This window comes from Dermacentor variabilis, chromosome 6, assembly GCF_050947875.1.
Source record: "Dermacentor variabilis isolate Ectoservices chromosome 6, ASM5094787v1, whole genome shotgun sequence".
In the NCBI taxonomy this organism is placed as follows: Eukaryota; Metazoa; Arthropoda; class Arachnida; order Ixodida; family Ixodidae; genus Dermacentor; species Dermacentor variabilis.
In genome coordinates, this window is record NC_134573.1 from 40,857,986 (window position 1) to 40,877,592 (window position 19,607).

At 48.1% G+C, this 19,607-nt stretch overlaps 2 non-coding genes across 2 annotated transcripts; one reads left to right on the plus strand and one right to left on the minus strand.

Annotated features, from left to right (window-relative positions):
- The first annotated feature begins 17,547 nt into the window (after window positions 1-17,547).
- On the plus strand, window positions 17,548-17,637 carry TRNAY-GUA (transfer RNA tyrosine (anticodon GUA)). Its single transcript is given in 2 exon segments — window positions 17,548-17,584; window positions 17,602-17,637. It is a non-coding gene; the product is annotated as a tRNA-Tyr (tRNA).
- Window positions 17,638-19,282: 1,645 nt separating this feature from the next.
- TRNAA-AGC (transfer RNA alanine (anticodon AGC)) lies at window positions 19,283-19,355 on the minus strand. The gene has a single exon. It is a non-coding gene; the product is annotated as a tRNA-Ala (tRNA).
- Between the last annotated feature and the right edge of the window lie 252 nt (window positions 19,356-19,607).

Below are 19,607 nucleotides of genomic sequence, written 5' to 3' on the forward strand. Positions count from 1 at the left end.
AGTCATAGTGACCCATGCAAAAGCGTCGAGAATGTGCTAACGTCTGGTGGAGCTCAAAACATAGCATGAATAAAGTCGCTTTTATGTCACAGGCCAGCTGCAGATGCGTACCATTTCACCGCAAGACAAAACTACATGAAACAAAGAGAGCACATTCGAAAAAAAGTCAACTTAAAACGCGCTAAAAGCACGCACAGCATGAACACACACATTTTTTCGAAGCGGCAGTCGTGAACCAGGCTTAAAAGTAGAGGCTGTGAGGAACCGTGGCACCTCACAAAGCCGTGTGTTTTTGCCTCTTCCTCGAAGTCGACTCGCTCAATCGTATCTATCCACACTTTTCTTCTTTGAGCCTTACGCTCGCCGTATGGTAAAGAAACCTTTTGCCGTCGCTGTGTCGGTTGCGGGTACCGAATGCGCAGCAGCCCGGCATCACCATTAGGTTCTCGTCCCTAACACAGTCGATTTGTTCCGCTAACGTACTCGATCAGTCCGTTTGCGCGTAGTTTTGTCGCGCAAGGCCAACAATGGCGGTCGGAGCGCCCTGGAAAGAAAAAAAATATACAAAAGCGCGGCGCCTGCTTCCACGTGACACAGATTGGCCAATGGGGGAGCGGAGGAGGCTGGGGCGACAGGAAGCGCGGAGGGGGAAACGTCGGGGAGAGCGGGGTGGCGGAAAGATCTAAGAATGGCGCTACTTTTGGAAAACTGAGGGGTTTTACGCTCCAATGAGGTCAGTCCGAAGACCCGCCTTTGTCTACTGCTACGCTCCGACTATTGGGGACGAGGTATGGAGTCGCCATCTGTCGGAAGCGTCTCCCGTGCCTATAGTATGAGGGATCACACGAGGCGCTCCTCATAGCTTTGGTTTACGGCGCTCAATAAAAACACCACGTGGCAGCCCTCCTGGACATTTCTGTAAGTACTCTCAAAACTGGAGAAGCGTCTTAATGTCGAAATAATAATGTTCAGCAAACTGAAAGCACAGAATTGTTTACAAAAGCTAATTGTTTGCCGAATACGTAACTGTGCACGCCACTGTACGTATTTAGAATTATAGGGGGTTTAAATCATTCTTTAAAGAGTGTGCGAGTTGTGAGTTAAGCCACATACCCAGAAGAACACATCGTGGTCTCAGCAAAATAGCAGCAAGCACATACCCAGTGGCAGAAGCTAGCAGACAACTTCGGTCCCCCCGTATGTTAAAGAGGCTAGAATTATACTGCAACGTTGGTAAAATTCTCAAGCAATGCTAATTGCTTAAAAAGAACTAGAAGAGGGCAGAGATGGAACCAAGGCTGCCACAGAAATGGCTCAATCCATAAAGAAGGTTGAGTAGTTATCAAGGCAGATGTAGGTTCTGACCCGACCTGCGCACCCCTTCCTAACTACACCGGCCCACTAAGGGGTCCCGGCAACCAGCGACACCGGGCTGACCCCGCCACCTCCCCAATCCATTGCGGCCGAGTGTTCTAGACACAAGGCCATGGGTCAGGTGATGTTTACTGGGTTACTGTGCGTGTATGTGTTTATCGGGTACATCTCCACGTGGCATACCGCCTCAGCGATAACTCTGGACTGTTTGGCTATGAGAAATGCCATCGAACCCAGAAAGAAACTTAAACCAATAGACAAAAAGAGGCCGACAATCGAACACGGCGGTGTGTGCGGTCGAACAACAGCCTGAGCCCCTAACCATGTCCAATTGGGCTTGTGCCACTAGGTATGTACGTCCGAATTGGCATCTGGGCATATTGTTATGCGCAGCTCCGTCGGTCTTCGCAATGAATCACGGTCATTCCATTTTTTCGCCACTGCATCGCCATCATCCATCTTTCAAGCCGTTTACCTCAGGATGTGGTGGTTCCATGGTATTCACCACTGTGTCCATTACGAGGAGCTACTTTCGGCCACCAGAGAGGCAATTCCGGCGATACAGAAAGCCATCCGACATCTTTAAGTGGGAAGCTTGACGGCGCCGACGTCGAGAAGGTGGAGGAAGAGTCGATTTAGTAAGCGTTGTTCAGCGCAAAGCTTGTGCGCTCCAGGGCGGCCGAAAACTTCTGCTATGCTATAGTTTTGAAGCTAGCCAGCGTGCGGAGACCGGCTTCGCGGTTCTTTAAACCGCAGCTTGGCTACATCCAATAAATAGAAGATCGCGTTGTTGAGCTTTACGAGATCGTCCCATTTGTTTGTGGTGCTCGCTCTTTCTTACGATTCCAGCCAATCTTCAAACTCTTTTTCAGCGGTGCCGCTGAACATGTCAGGATCTCGGTGACTCTCGGCACCGGAACATGCCATGGCTGGTGAGACCGGTGATATGTCTGGTTCGCGTCGTCAGGCATGACGGACGGCATAGCTCGGTTGCGTAATTCCAGGGTGAGGGAAAATAGCAGTACATCCGTCAAAATCTAATTCGAAAAAGGACAGGACCGGAGAGCAGCAGGCAGCGTTGGCAGCGTCTCAACCATAGCAGCCCAGGCAATCTCGAGCTCGCGCCTCCCGGACGACTGACGATGTCGCGGCAGCGCTGGGCATTCCGCTTCACTACATGTATAATATTAAGTTAAATACGTGTCCTCAGGAATTCGCTACTTCCTTTTCGCTTCAGAAAACTTATATTCTTGAGTATTTTCTATCGCTAATCTATGGGCAGTGTCTGGTTTTCAATAGGTGATTTCTGAAAAAGAAGACAAAGAAGAAGCCACGTCCAGGCCTCCGTCCCGGCCGTCCGCGCCTTCCAGTTCGCATTGGATCTATCTCCAAGGCATCTCCATCTCCGGCGTCCACGTGGATTGTTTGCAATGTGCGAGTCCTACCGGGAGTTGACGGTTTTCGCCTGGAAGTTTGAACTCGATTGCTCACAAGGTGCCAGGTGAAGCTTCGGCATTCGGCAAGTGTACTATCCAAAATCGCAAGAGCAGCGCGGGCTCCTTGCGCGCCCACCTTACATGTGGTCTAGTTGGTCAGGACAAAGTTCAAATCCCTACATGCGGGCACTCTTCATCGATATTCAAGAGGAGCGTTATGAAAAAAAAAACTCACCCGCTTGAGGCTGGCTCAAAGGCACAGGCTTGCTGCAGTTCTACAGTGGGCCCCTACGTGGAGATCTCCGACACCCGTTCACTTGTATCTACACCCACCTTCAAAAAATACAGTAAATGCCGCTTCTTTATAACTCGCAGCCAGAGTGGTTCCAGTTTCGACAAATCCACGCTGTCCGTATCAAATGCAAGAAATGCATCAAGCTCACAGGGCTCCAAAGCCCATGAAAACGGCAAGGCTCCGAAATTACCATATGGTTCCAAGGGGCATGTCTGCAGAGCAAGCGACAAGGCACTGCTTTGCTTCCCGCTGAACTGGCCGCTCATTGCAAGCAGCCTAAGCGCCAAGGTTACAACCACCGTTTATGCGACACCTCCAGGTCAAGCCCGACAGCTCCGTCAGTTCAAGCCTCTATACCTCAATTGGGTGAACTACCCCAAGGCTTAACACAAAAAAGCGAGGGCCAGCTACTGCAATCCATAGTTTCCGAACAGCCACCAAAAGCAGCGCTGCCACCGCAAATGTATGCGATCGGAAGCGAAAATGCCGCAGTAACGGAGAAGAATCAGCAGTGGGAATCAGCGAACAAGAATCATCGGCCAGAAAATATGGAGCTCCTGCCGCCGGAGGTGCTTGTTACCGACTTGTTCGAAGCTGAACCGGTAACAGCAGAATCAACGACGGAGATAGTGCTCCATTCGCCGTCGCTAAATGATATCAGAGAAGAGGCCGGATCATCCGAATACATCTCATCTGCTTTGACCAGCTCCACACCCTCAGGCACACCGAAGCAACGCCGCGCGCAGCAGCATCGATGTTACAGGTCGATGGCCTTGGTGCTGCAAAATGAGCCTGGGGAATATGACGTTCCACGCGAGAAAACACTGGAGAGGGTCATTTTTTCTAGAAGTGGGCCAAGTATTGAGACATCTGTTGCTTACTCCAGGGTAGCGTACCGTACTGCTGCCGAGAAGTAGCGGCGCCTGCCTATCGAAGCTCGACCGACATTACTTATTGGGTAGCGTGGCGTTGTCGGCGGGCTGCACGCATCCGGTAGACCATGGCGACCAAGCAAGGGCGAGACGATTTTCTAGTGCAAAGCTTGCACGGTTTATTCAAAGGTAGGTGAAAGAAAATGAGAAGAGCATAAAGTATATAAAAGTACATTTCGGAGCCCCTTAAATAGGCTCTCTACAAGTGTGGGCGGGATCTTGCTTCCGTCGATGTCACGTGACAGGCACAGATAGAGGGCCCCTCCCCCTCTGGCATTACCGAGCAAGGAAAAGAAAAGTCACGCCTCATTTCGACGAAGCCTGGTAGAAGGCCGGGTGGTAGAAGGCCGGGTGATAGAAGGTCGGGTGGTAGAAGGCCCTTTGTGCGCAAGGTGCGTGACGTTAACCATCGCAGGAGAAGTCAAGCCTCATTTCGACGAATCCTGGTAGAAGGTCGGGTGAAATTCCTGTCGCCACGTGGTGTCAGACGCCAACCCTAACACATCCTACGAAGATAGTTTATCCCCGTGTTATGCTGTGGAAGCCGAAGCGCTGAACTGTGAAAAAGGATAGCAGCCCAGATGCTTCATTGTTGAAGAGAAGCATAAGGGGATAGCAAGCGCAGTGTTAGAAACATCATCACCTGCTATCTCAACAGTGCGTCTGTCAACAGCCACACGAAGGAATAGAGAATGTTATCAAACAATTGAGCCTACGGCTTTCTGAAGTAGACAACTCGCTCACTTCTCTGAGTAGGAGATAGCGTGAAACAGACGATGAGTATTTGCGATTTGTCGGACCTTTTTCCCCCGGAACTGTGAAGGAAAAGCATACTAATCTGCGCAATAATCGTAGTGCAAATAGCGACTGCTTTCAGTAGCGATAACGGGGAAATAAAGGACAGATCTCACGTTCTACGTCAAATAACAATGTACGTTCATCGTTGCTATGTTGGCGAAAGCTAACACGTTATCACTCCGTTAAATTCCTAACATTTGATCCTGACAGACAATTTCTGCAATACATGTACGTGTGACTATTCCTTTTGAAGTCGTAAAATACGTACTCGCTTGTCTCCTGGTCTCATTGTTATATTAATGCGATAACCATTATATAAAATATAACTTATATAACTCTACGCACTCGCCGTCGCCTTGAGGTTCCATATAGGTTGCACTCGCCGTCGCCGTGAGGTTTCATATAAAAAGTTGGAGGACGCTTAAGCTTCGCCTTCAAGAGTGGAACGCGATAGCGTTGTCGCACCCCGTTCGCACCTCCCACTCATTCGCTCGGCATGCTCTTCAGTCACACAAAGGCATAGTTTTCATATACAACACTTCTAAGTCCACAGCACAACTTTTTTTCTAATTATTTGTTCCAGGAGCACCACGCAGACGCATGACTTCTCGCCAGCAGCAGGGCACACATCGCAGGGGACGCTTTCCCACCAGACGCGCTACGGCGCAGCGATCACGCCAGAGGCGTCCCGCATCGGACGCTGCACCTAGGAATCGCGCTGTGAGCGGAAAGAGGAGCCGCGTGGCCTAAACACGAGAGTTCGAGTGACGCACGCTGGAAGTTGGAAGCGGAGAGAGCGAGAAAACATTAAACGCAAAAGTATTGGGGCATTCTCCCACCGGTCCCCGCACGGCCCCAATGCGCCCAAACGAGACAAAGGGAAGAAGCGGGCGAGTGGCGCGCCACCTGTCACGGCAGCGCCGTACATTGCGAGGAGGGGGTCTTCTGTGTTTGCCGCAAGATGGCTCTGCGTGTGCGCTAAGCGCAAAAGAAATGTAGCGGAAACGTACTTCGCTACTCGTTTAACTGCGATTGCTGTAATTTACATGCTCATAATTAGCGATAATCGCCGCAGTATAACTTTCTACGGCACGTTTCTAAGGCAACACCGTATTCACTAGAGGCGCTTTTGTGCCGCTTTGAACCACCAAACTCATGGCTGAGTGGTAGCGTTTCCGTCTCACACTGCGGATACCCTGGTTCGACTACCACCCAGCCCATCTTGCAAGTTGTTTTTATTTATGAATTGCCGTCCGGGATTTTTCGCTCACGGCCAACGCCGCCGACGACGCCGGCTTTTCTGCGACGCGAGCTCCTTAACGCTGTCGCGTTAAAAAGTCGGGGACCTCAAAGAAACGCGCCGCACCACACAGTAAGAGCCGCGCAGGTGCCTGCAGCCGTCTCGCGTACCCGCGTCCGCGAGCGACGAATGACTGCCCAGAGAGGCGGCGAGCCGAGTAGTACAAGCGAGGGACGCGAACTGCCGGGCCGTGTTTAAAGCGAAACTTCATGTGCCTGTATACTATCCCGTGGTTTCAATTGGGTCGGTCGGTAGGTCGGTCTGTCGGTCGCTACTGGGGTTCTCGCAGGATAGAATCAGTATCATTGTTGAAAAAAGAAAAATAATAAAGAAATGCACCGCTCCAATCGACATGCGGCTGTCGCGCCCGGGATTCGATCTCGTGAACTCGGGCTCAGCAGCGCAACGCCCTAGCCACTAAGCCACCACGTACTTTTTTTGAAACGTAGTATTCATTATAATGAATAAAATGACGTATGTATAGGAACTATGCTATAATATGAACATAGGGTGGTCATGAGGAATCAAAATTCAATGAGCGGTTCACACAACGAAAACGTTACCCAAATCAACATATTCCATCATAACAAAAACTTGAAAACCTGCCGTGGTTTCTTAGTGGCTATGGTGTTGTGCTGATAAATACGAGATTGCGGAATTGAATCTCGGCCATGGCGGCCCCATTTCGATGGGGGCTACATGCAAAAAACGCACCAGTCTACTTAGACTTCGGAGTATTTTATAAAAACCCGGTGGTCAAAATGTATCCGGAGTCCCCCACTACGGCGTGCCTTATAATTAGACCATGGTTCTGGCAAGTAAAACCCCATATATTCATATATGTTCAACAAAAACTTTGAAGAAGTTAAACACCTAATGAAAAGTCTACACCAGTCCTGTTGAAACTCTTCTTGGTTGTAAATGTCATTTGAGCGTGCAATCGTGTGAGCGAAATGCGATCTTCAGGATATTGTTCTTTCTGCATTTTGGTCTTGTATAGTAGTATTCCATAGGTCATGCAGGCCTATCAGTAAAAGCATACCGAATGGAAATTGATATGGAGTACATGCCAGAATAAAATGGCATCATTAGAATAGTTTCAGTATGTCACTAACGCGAAACTTAATTGACGAAACGAAAGGGTTCGGTTTCCGAAGCCATGTTATAACTGGCAAGGTAGCAATGTGTATTTTGTAAAAAAAAAAGTTTTGTAGAAGGGGGTACTGACATTTTGCGCATTCTTGCGAGTACATCGTATCCTGGTAATCTGGGGCGGAATTCACTAAGCTGCGCTGTTCGTACACAATTTCTTAGCCAAAAAGTTTTTAATATGAGATAAGGGTGCATCCGAAGTGGCAGCGCATTTAACTTACGACGTCGTATGAGAGCGAAGAGTAAGAAAAACTAGGATTTAACGACAAGAAATGAAAGACGTGCGGTGAACTCATAGCATCATCGCACATCAGGCATATGTAATACCGGCCAAAAAAGTAAACGGACCACGGCTTAGGTGCCGTGGTCCGTTTCGAGCAGCAATGGATGCCGGCGACATGCTATAATATGAAAGATAAGGTGAATATAAGCAAAACCATCAGAACGGGTTTTCGTTCCTACTCAGTGCCACGGCTCGATGCCCCGCTGCCCTCCGCTGCTGTGCAACAGCGCCACGTGATAGACCAACGGCAATGCACGGTCCCCTTCGTCGCAACCGTCAGCACCAGAGCAACCGAACGGTGCACTAGAAATTTGTCAAGCGCGACAAGGCACCGCGTGAGAGTGAGGGAGAAGTCTGGCGTCACTCGGGGAACTCTCACCGTCAGCGCGCGGAGTGAGATAGCTGTAGAGGGACCTTAGATAGCAGAGCCCCGGAGGGGCCCCGCAGCCTCTCCGGCCACCTAAGCCGTGGTCCGTTCACTTTTTGGCCGACAGTACTTGAGGCTATATTCTTAGCGAAAATCACTGCCCACTGCTATTATACAGCTTCATTTTCCTGGCGTCTGCTACAGAGCCGACAAGCGCAACCGCGCTCGTCCGTTCACCACAGCGCCGTAAAAAGAAGAATTGCACTGGAAGCGTTGCTTATTCTTCTCGCGCTTCTGCGAGAGACTGGACTGATGCCAGATGTTTGAGACTTCAAAGCGATGCCAGATGTTTGCGCGTAGTGCCGGTGGCTTCGCTGTGCTTTCGACATTTCGTTCGCGTTGAAGCGACGGATGCACGAAGGTCAATTGGCTGGCTGCTGTTGCCGCGCTTACTCACCCCAGAGTTTTGACAGCTTGTTTGCGGGGGTCATTGGATGAGATGTGTTTATGTTTGCTTGTGCGCACGTGACACCTTGCTTTTCAATTTACTTAATTCTAAGCACATTCGAGCGAGCATCCCATCGCATACGTGCTGGCGATGGCGGCCACACCAGGGCGACAACGAGTCGACACCGCTGCTCGCGTTCTACCTTCATGTGCGCTCTCTTTCCCTACGCCGTATGGCTATCTCATCTGCTGATTTTCCGACGCGTGGCACACATGCAATGCTGCCCGGATCGGCAACACAGGACAGTATGTAGCGCATGCCTACACGCGCTGCCCACGGGAGCCGCTTTTCGTCAACGCCGCCCTTTCGCACGCTCCTGACCGGGGTCATCGATACTCTCTCTTCCTATTGGTCTCGCTACGCCGCGGCACGCCAGCTTACTTACCAAAGTAATATTGACTACAGTTCATATTGCTCCTAGAGCTGCTCGCCTTACTTCGTATAACATTCCAATGTGCTACTATCGCATTCATTGCTTCGGCCTCGCGGCGAAACTGTGGCATGTTTTATTCTGGCAACGTTTGCGGCAGCACGCACGCGCAATAATCAAGTTACTTTGCACTTGCTGGTTAGCGGCGTCGGTCACCTCTGTGTGTTTCGGTGATTCGGGCTTCGTGCAATCGAGTACCATGTGCCTCGACCCTTTCCCGAAGAACACATCAAGAGAGAGAGAGAGAGAGCGAGACAAAAGGGGAGGAAGGACAAGGAGGTTAACCAGTGTAAGTACTGGCTGGCTACCCCGTGCAGGGGAACGGGGTAAAGAAAATAAAAGGAGAAAGTATAAAAGAATTCCGAAAAATTCACACAATAACGCAATGCTACTCGCTACAACATTCGAAGACAGTCGCACAATTCACAAGCCCTTAAAAGCTTGAGCAGAGCCGTCGCTAAATCAAGATACAAGTTATCAAAGCTGGCCAAGTACAACCCGAACTTACCGAACATACCTGGGCCAAGCCAGCTTATCTGGCCTACCGTAGGCATTGCTACGCCTGCGCTTACCATACAACGAGGAGTGCAAACGAAGCCACGATGACGTCGCGTGCTCATTCTGGCAGCAGCTGCGGCAGCAAGCACAGGAAATAATCAAGCTACTTCGCATCTGCAGGTTTGCCATGAGCTTATCATTTTCCCTTAGTAACATAAAGAAAGAAATTTCAACAAGAGCGGACACTCCCATAGAGCCCAGCGGCCGAATTGACTGTAGCACACCAAGCTGATGGTATTAACTCCTTCCGGTTTCGGTTCTGGGCGCGTGCGTTTTGAACACCAGTTGGTACACGTCGCGCAGGCTCTGCTGCTCGGGGCGGCATTTCTTTTTTTTCGCTTCTGCTGAACCCTGCGTGGCCCTGGCGTGGAATCGTTTCATTATTTAGAAGAAATGATTGCGAACGACCTTTACAAGACTGCGCCGAATCTGTCAGGTTCAATTTCATAAAGAAAACGAAAGAAGTCTTCTGAAATGATGAAATGTTTATTTTGCTCTGTATAAAAGCTCGTTCCGGGCTTCTTCTGCATTCATCCAAAGTTGTGGCACCCGGTAAGCAGCAGTCGTTGCCGTACGAAGCTCCAGCGGATGCCATCAGCTGAAAGAAAGTAAATTACAAACATGTATCATTTCGGTATATTGACCTAACAGGAGTAGTATTGCATTTAGAGGCGAAACGTGCGTAAGTGGTGAATGAGCGGCATTACAGATAAATTTACTTTTACATACATTTCGCAGCAAGGACTCCTCCCAAACAATGCCATAAAATGTGAAGAAAACATCCGATTTTCAAGCATCCCTCCCTTCCCGGACATTATTTCCTGCACTTTAAGACCACAAATACACGGGTGACTGCGCGTTTCCAAAAGAACTTGGCCTCAGAAAACGCGATGGTACGCCAAGTACACAGAGGTGGCTACAACACAGGCTCAGCCAGACCATGTTACACGCTCGCAGAATGCCTTCTAGTCGCACTCAAGACAGACTCGTGGATGCAAAGCCTGTTTTCAGTCGCTTAGAATACATAAATGTCAAGTTCTCGAGCTCCTCCGTGTTATCTTTTACGCGTCCAGCCGGCGCAAGCAACACTCCCGTGTTATCACTCTCGGCAATCGCTCGTCGCGTTTTCGACAAGTGTGAGTACCGAAATAAGGTATATGTTGTTGCAGGGCTGTAAAATGCGTCACAAACTTGTCCCACTAAAGTTCAGTACACGCAAAACTAACTCACTATGGCCGGCTTGCTTTTTTGTTAACAGCTTCACAACCCCAGGGGCGGCGAGCATGCCTCAAAATATCCCAAAAAGTTACCAAATGGATTACAATACTTTTTCGGGTCAGATAATTCGTCACGAACTTCTACCACTACGATTCAGAGCACGCGAAACTAACTGCGGCACACAGCCGAGCTGCTTTTCGCTAACTGCGCCACTACGCCGAGCGCGGCCACTGGGCTTGGAAAGTACCGCAAAAAGTAGCGAAATTACAATAATGTCTGGGGTCAGAGAAAGCGCCAAATCATGCACCGGTAAGATTCAGTACACGCAAAACTGCGTCACACAGCCAAAGTGCTTTTCGTCAGAAAGCCAGGTGCGGCGAGCGGGCCCAAAAACTACCGAAATAAGTTTTAATTATGCTTGGGCTCATAGAAAGCGTTGCAAACATCTCCCATTACGAATAATTAACTCAAGTTAACTAGGCTTGGACGGCGGAGCTGTCTTTCGATAACTGCGTCACTATATAGGTTCAGTTTTGTGCAGTAAGCCAAATTTGCTTGAAGTGCGTCGCAGACAGTCAAACAACATTCCTCACCTTGTTGTAATCCAGTAGTGCAGCTGTGCCGTGCCGAAATGCAGACGGAACACAAAAGAACACCGGGAGCCCAAAAAAAAAAACGGGATAAATAAAAAAAAAGACGGGTCGCCGAGCACGCGAGCTTCACATGCGCAGCCGGCCTTGCTCACTCCTGCGGCTTGTCTGGCGCATGACGTAAGCACGTGCGTCTGGCGTGCCGCTAGCTTCTTGCTAATCAACTCAACAAAAATAAGTCGTAAAGTCGAAGTTCATTTACACGCAAAACTTTTCCACTTTTAGTGGGAAAGACTAAAAAAATGAAAACGTTGTCTGTAAGTTTATTTCACGTTCTTTTTTTTTTTTTTCGGATGCACGCGTCAAGTAACGGATGGAGTTGAAACTAGGCGTGACGTGTTTCCTGTTGCCAGTTTTTGAAGAGTGTCCCCTCTTGTTGAATTTTTTCCTCTATGTTAGTAATATCGCCTGTACTGCCTCAGTCGATGCCAGAATTATGCGGAGTGTATTGATCGGCGTAACAACCCACATTACTGTTTTTCTTTTTATTTTCTTGCGACGCCTGAACCTTAGTTTATTTTCCAGAGCGTAATACCTACAAACGCAAAACTCGCAAAACGAGTGGAGCCACTAGAACCCAAGCCTGCAAATTTTACTGCCGAGATTTTCGATGTCATCTATGGAAAATTATTACCAAAAATGAGCAACTCCGGATTATGTATAGTGGAAATAAAAAAAATAAAAAATGAATAGTTTGATGACCAGTGCTGAATTCCTCAACAATCTAGTAGAATAAGTGAAGCAGGAAAATGCTACGCTTGTAGCCGAAAATAGCGCTGTCGAAGGTAGCAACAACGCGCTCACAAAAATATGAAGGATCTAGAACACAATTCGAGGCGGAACAACGTCGAGTTGAAACGTGCTCCTTGTACACAAGGAGAAGACCGCTTTGTGGGGATGCAATCCTTGGTAGCAAAATTGGTTGCCCATTACCGCCAGAGGTTCGTGACGTTGTTCACCGTGTACCTACCAACAAGAAGACATTGCCCGTTTTATCACGCGAACGGAAAAGACTGCTTTCTTGACAAACGCATGGAAAGCACGGCTAACTCCAGGCGACATTGGTATATCAGCAACTAAAGAAACGCCACTTTACGTAAATGACCACCTCACATCGTAAAATAAGAGCCTCTTTTATAAAGCCTTAATTTTGAAGGAATCGAAGAAATAGCCATTCTTATGGACTGACAACTGCCAAATCAAGGCTCAGAAAAGGGCAGACAGCTGCGTTTTTTTAATCATCACCGAGACAGACCTTTCTGTGATAACTTAGCTGCCATCGCCTTTGACAAATCGCATCACCAGGCAAATTCGCAGTGCCATCGAATTTTATGGCGACGAAATAAATAACTATATATGTCTAATAATCATAAATCTACCATTGACTTCAACGCACGAAGTCAACGCAGACACTATGATCACTTTTCAAATCTGATTGCGACACTTCATTTCATATGCTCAGTTATTGGTATCTCGGAAACTTGGTTAATTGAACAGGATACGGACCCGTTTTGCTTCCATAGCTATGAAGCAGGATGCTCGAATCGTGAGTTCAGCCGTCATGGCGGTGTCGCAATCTATATTTCAAGTACTCTCACCTACAGAATAAGGCATGGCCTTGTTCTAAGCCTAGGTAACTCTGAAACGGCATGGGTTGGACTTAAAGTGGCTTTCTTAGAGTGGACAACAAAAGTCTCATTCATCGCCTGTGAATGATCCCTGCGCCGCGCTTCATCCCGTGCTTAGTAGCCTCACAAACGAGAATAAGTACGTGATAATCGTAGGCGATATTAACGTTAACCTTGCAGACGCCTCGTCTACTTCCGCCTTGCAATATACAAATTGCTTCAGTAGATTTTGTTACAAATGCTTGATTAATGGGCCTACACAGTGCACTAAGTATCAAGGTAGTACATTATTCCGTCAAGTACTGTCAAATTTGTTGTCTTCACCTGACGCAGGCATCCTATTCCAAAATCTGACTGATCACTTTCCAATATTCTTATGTTTTCAGAGTAATGAAGACTGTCAAAGCCACTTACACTAAGCTAACACTTGACAAAGAAGCTTTCGTTGATTCGCTCAGAAGCTTATTGGTCTGCTATAGCAGATATAAAAGATCCACAAATGCCATTCTCTTTCTTTTTATCTTCACTAAAATCGTATTTTGACCACCACACCCACGAAGTCAAATGCAAAAAATTTGCGTCACCACATAATTCTTCGCTGCCAGATAAGCTTTTAGCCTTGTTGCGCACCAACGGCAGTCTGTATTAAAAAAAAGAAATATGGTCATTTGAGGGCAATTTGGATAGCCGGTAAAAAAAATTTCCACTTTTCTTTTTCACGAACTGGAGAAAGCTAAAAAACTTTATTTCGAAAAAAATTATTCTAGTGTGGCAATGGCGTTAGTAAGAAATGGAAGGCGGTAAATATTTTTTCTTGATATGGGAAAAATTACGACATATTAACTCAAATCATTCATAACGGCAGTAAGTACACCTCTCACGAACTAGCTCAAGCTTTTGCAAATTTTTTTCTTTAGTAGTGTGGGGTCTCACACATGCTCTTGGGACAAAGAAACTACCACACAGTAGAGCAAACATTCACGAGGGCATTTAATGTTCCTTTCATACACCAGTCTAGCCAGCCGATAGAACATGCCGATGGGCGGGCGACGTCGAGGAAGTCCGACTCGCCGCGACCGGATAGCGGGTGGATGTCTTCGACCCCATGGTGGACCCCAACGCCTCGAACGTAGGCGCGTTAGAACGGTCGTGTTCGTCCATCCCGGTGCCCAGCTCCAAAGCCTACCTCTGGACGGTTCCGCGAAGTGCTGATCGGCGCACGCGCGGAGCGTCCGCGTCGCTCACTGACCTCAAGCCATGGAGGAAGGTGAAAGATGGGAGAGTGCATTACGTCATGCAGCCGGCCTTGGCAAACGAACGCTCCGTGAAGCCGCAGTGGTGGCCCCACACGTCACCTCTTGCGTCGAGATCCCGGAGGAAATTCGAGACTTGCTGAGACGTTTGGTTGGCGGTAGTTTTCGTTTGGTGCGCGCTCGGCCGGAAGCTGATAGTTGCTCAGATGGAAGCCTCCGTGGCTGCTCATGCCTCTCTGTTTGTATCTCTGGTCGCATTTTTTCTCTGGATGCTTGTTCCGCTTCGGTCGCTTATTGCAAGGCATGTGTTCCGCATTTTGGGCAAGTTGCGAGAGGTTCACCATCCAACGTACGTGAGCGCATTTAGGCTACAGGTATACTTCGACCGAAGTAAACAGACCGTTGTGAGCGATAAGAAGCGATGTGTGTACATTGCCCTGTTATCAGCTTTACTGATTTGCATTGTCGCTGGATCAATGGTATCTTACGCATGAGGGTTTTCATGCCTGCGATTGATCCCGTTGCGGGAGCGGAGTCATCATTGCAGGCCAAAGGCGGTAAAGCTTATTGCGTCAGATGACGCCGACTCGCGCAAGAAACGGTGAGTTGCATTTGCTACGCACGCGCTATGCCGCTTTCTCGCGAAACGTGGTGCGTTGTCAATTTATCTGCTCCCAAGAAAAGCAGCAAACAATGCTTGTTCCAGTTTTTGGAGTTTAAGACCTATATACGGCAGGGTCATGCGGTCTCTGCAATGTTCTTAAGCATAAGCATTGACCCTGCTTTGAACACTGCATACTGCGAACACGGACAATTGGTAAGTCATCGGACGCAGACGGTCTTAAAATCGGAAAAATTATAGCGTTTTGCGGGCCAAAACCATAATCTCATAATGAGGCACGCCGTAGAGGACTCCGAAATAATTTGGGCTATCGGGACTTCTTTAACGTGCACCTAAATCAAAGTATACGGGTGCTCTTGCATTTTGTCCCCGTGGAAATGCCGCCGCCGTTGTCAGGATTCCATATCACGATCTTGTGCTTATCAGTCCAACACCATAGCCACTGAGCAACCACGGCGGGCAAGACATAACATGTATCGGCGAACGAAAGAGAAAGGTGCACTTGAACTCAAAAACTAAACTTTATCCTTCACACAAGAACTTGCAAAATCTTTTAACATATCTCACCTTGCAAATTTTCTTGAATCAGGGGCCGTACTCTGTAGCGGTTCACTTTGGAACCGGTTCGGTCTGGCTGTTACGTCTGGATTACGTCACTCGGAGAAAGAGTGGAACGGGGTGGCGTGAGGGGAACCAATCAACGAGCGGCGGTCTACCGGAAGGTCACGTCATCATTTTTGTTTGTACTTGGGGGACGGTATAGCAATTGAAGGATGTTGCTGCTTTGATAAAAAAAAAACATTGGTTTGTATAGAACACTTGCAAATATAATTTTGAGTAATAAATGTGAGCTTGCGGCGCAGACGGCTACTGGGAGTTGTAATTTTATTTGTGTTGTTTTCTTATTTAGTCGCTAGGTGGTGTGCCATACGTTATGCAAACCACTTGCCTCGCTTTGTTTACGTTTTGGACTTGTTCCCGCGCCAAAACCGAAACGATGTCGTCGCACAAGGACAGGCGGCTGGGTCATGTTTCAGCGAGGCAGCGCGAAATAATCGTCTCATTTGTCGAGGAGCACCCCTACCTAGCAAAGGCGTCGTGTGTGTTGGGCCAGCACAGCTGACGGCGGCTTTCTGTTGCGCCGTGGATGGGAATCTAACCCATCCTTTTTCTTTGCCCACAACCGTAATGGCCTTGGCAACGGCCGTAATGATCCGGTTGACCGAAGGCTGCGACAGTGCAATCGCTTCTTCATTACCGACACACTGTTGAAAGCTCCCGGTGGCAAAAAACCGAAGCGCGCACAGCACTTGCATCGTAGTGTCGACACCACGAAATTTTTGAGGTCCGAGATGTTCTTCCAGCTCATCGCAAAGACGTCGCACTATGTATTTGGAGAGCCTAAAATGCCTTCGAAACTCTTCTTCGGCCATGTTGAACGCGTCGCGTCGTTGTTTGTCGGCGCTCGCCAGCAGCACAACCTAGCACAACCAAAGGAGCCGCCATTGCCGTATCTGTCTCGTCTCGTCTAGGTGCCGGCTCGTCAGCTGGCGCGAGACTAGCCGGCAGCCACGGTTGCCCTAGCAACCCTCGACATCATGCTCGCCACCGCGCGCGACCCTCGAGCGAACCACTTCTCCGCGTTCCTCTCGTGGCAGGGAACCGGTTCCTTTCCAGATAATTGACAACCTGTGTGACGTCAACAAAATTTGTCGTCCCGCCCACCAGGGATGACGACAACGAAGCGCCGACCAATGGCAATAGCCAGACCGAACCGGTTCCACAGCGAACCGCTACAGAATACGGCCCCAAATAACTGTTTAACTGTTGTCAACACGGGTTCAGGAAACCATAGTCTTGTGAAACAACTATTAACATTCACTAATGACTTGCATGAGTTCTTGGATTTGGGTGTTGCGACGGACTGTATCTTTCTATACTTTTCTAAACTACTTTTCTTTTTATACTTTTCTTTTCTCACCATAGTCATTGTCACCAGACAACGACTCTGGTGAGTCATTGTGTTGCGGTGACAATGACTCACCAGAGTCGTTGTCAATTGTAACTTGTATTAGATATTTAAACACAGCGCCGGGACCGTATGGTAGCCAGGCCGTACAAAATCAGGCCGCGTTTGTCGAGAAGAGCTAGCCTGTGCTACAGGTGGCCAGTGCTGCGCTCACGCGGCCATGCAGTACTGTACGTTTTTCGCGCTCGTTGAAAGGCGAACGGAACAGGCGTTCCCATAGACAGGAAAAGCTTGTTCAGATAAATTCATGAAATGTGTGCCGACGGAGATTCGACGAAGTATTGCATACGAGGAGTCGTATTGACGACGTAATATTACACGTTCCTAGAAACTGCCCAACTGATTGCCGAACACGACGAACGAAAATCACCAATACAACAAGGCTACCGATAGACACCACTGACCACTGAAAGGTCATCGACAGTGCCTGTTTATTATTCACTGAATATCACTCCACCGATACGCCGGTGTTACATATTTGACCACAGTCGTCAATACTGCGCAACGAATACGCTATTTCTTCCTTAAATCTGATTAGAATTTCTTAGCGTCCCCTTAAGTGCCAGCCGACGTTTTAGTTAATCTGCGTTCGGGCAAAATTCGACGACACCAGTGAACATTTTTTGCGCCAATCCTTAGGTACATCTTCCTTCGGTTAATTAGGTTATGCCACCTCCAGGCACTGCCTGCTCTTTAAGGTTCGAGGCTTCCGTTCCGTCGATAGCTCAGTTGGTAGAGCGGTGGACTGTAGAGGTATTGAACACAGGCATCCATAGGTCGCTGGTTCAAATCCGGCTCGACGGATGTTTCTTTTTCTCTCTCTACGGTTTATTCAACTGAATGTAACTTTTCTTTGCGATGCAGCAACAAAGGCAGACTTCGCCTCTCCTCGTAAGAAAACTGTGGTCATATTCTCCTGGCCAAAGATAGGTCTGGCCCTCTTCATGAAGTGCGGAGTATCTTTCTCAATAGTTAAAGCGGACTTCCTCTTTGGGCAGTATTGTTCCCGGTCCAACTCACAACTCCAAAGCGACCCCTAACCCCTCCCCCGTTGCCCCCCCCCCACCTATACCCATGTATCAATCGCAGTCTCGTGGCTCTCCCCACGCGCACGGATAGCGCCATCGCAAAGCCACTTTATTTATTTCTTTTTTCAACAGCAGTTGGGGCTCCCTCAGGCGAGACGCGGTTGCAAACAACATGAAATTTCCTGAGAGACCATTTGGGACCACAGTGGCTTTACAGACCGGACGTGTACAAATGTACACTAGCGCAGCACAGTAACAAAGTCAATGTAATGAATAAGGTAATAAAAATTAAGGCTTACAAAAAGTACAATGAAGTTTGTATGTATTCAATCAATACAAATATGAAGGAAATCTTTAGTACATTAAGATAACGCAAAATGTTTCACGTGAATCCAATACCCAAAATAACGCAAATTACAATAAATGCAATACACAGAGCTTACAATCATCATTGTAATGCCAATACAAAGTCCTAAAATAAGAACATTAATCAAGAGTTGAAAAACAATCTTTCATTTGTCTTTTGCTGTACGTAGCGAAGCCAATGTTTCTCTGTTCACGTTTGTTGAGCAAGAATCACAATGTAAACCTGAGAGATTGCACGTAATGGCCTCTGCAGGAGAGCATAATCATCCACCCTCCCGACTTCAAATCTCTTGAACATTCGCTCACTCTTCCACACAGGCCCGCAACAAAGCAGCTCCTATGCGCTGTGTCATGTGGCATGTGGAATAAGTGTTTGGCAGAGCTAGCGAGTCCCGTGTAGCCCTTGATTAGGGAATGTGCCAAATAAAGTTTTCTTCGCCTTCTCAACAGTCAGTGATGCGGCGTCGTCATGTCACCGTCGTCGTTTCATCCCCATTGTGCAGTCAGTGCTGCTGTCGTCGTTTTCATTGAACCGTTGGCGATTTGTTGTCGTTGTTGCCTAGAGTTTAACAACGCTGCACTGCGTTGGCGGCAGCGTAAGGTCGACGATCTGGCTATCTTGTAACCGCTTATCTTTAAGAAGGAGGCGCTGTTTAAAGATAATGGGTTGGGGACCTTTAACGAAGTTGCAAATTAAATGCTCTCGTAGTATATGCGTTCGGAGACACACGATTCGCTGAACTCTGAATGCGTTTCTAGAATATATCACCGAAGCCTTGTCAAAAATGTCTGGATAAATTTTTACAATGCATAAAGCACCTTTAATAGAGTGAACTATTCGAACTAAGCCTATCTTATGTGAATGTTACTTTTCTCCAAGTGCACAAAAATGCAAGAAGCTTTTCTGGTGAGTGCACATAAAGGCACCATTTTGCAGTTCACCCAAAGTGCAGAAAAATGAGTTTATACATATTCTCACAACTGAGTATTGCAGCACTTTGAAAAAAAAAACAAGTTGTAGCTATATTTCATTGGCGAAAAAAAAAAAAGAGTCGTGGAGGTGCTGGGTATCGATCCCAGTACCTCTCGCATGCTAAGCGAGCGCTCTACCATCTGAGCTACACCCCCGACACCTCTGCTCGGTAATCGAGTCGTTACCGTATTGTGCTCTTCGAGTGAGTCTAGGTCGAAGGAAAGCGAACGGCCGAGGTGAGAAGGGACGGGGGGAGTGGCGGCGCGACCGGTTGCAGCAAGAATCTCGCTTCGCATATTAAAGGGATTGCCTACCGCGCAGAACATCTTTTTGGATTGCGCTGGAGATCAGACAATCCTCTGTCACATTGACTTAACGAGAATGCTTGTGTTTCATAAACCTGGATA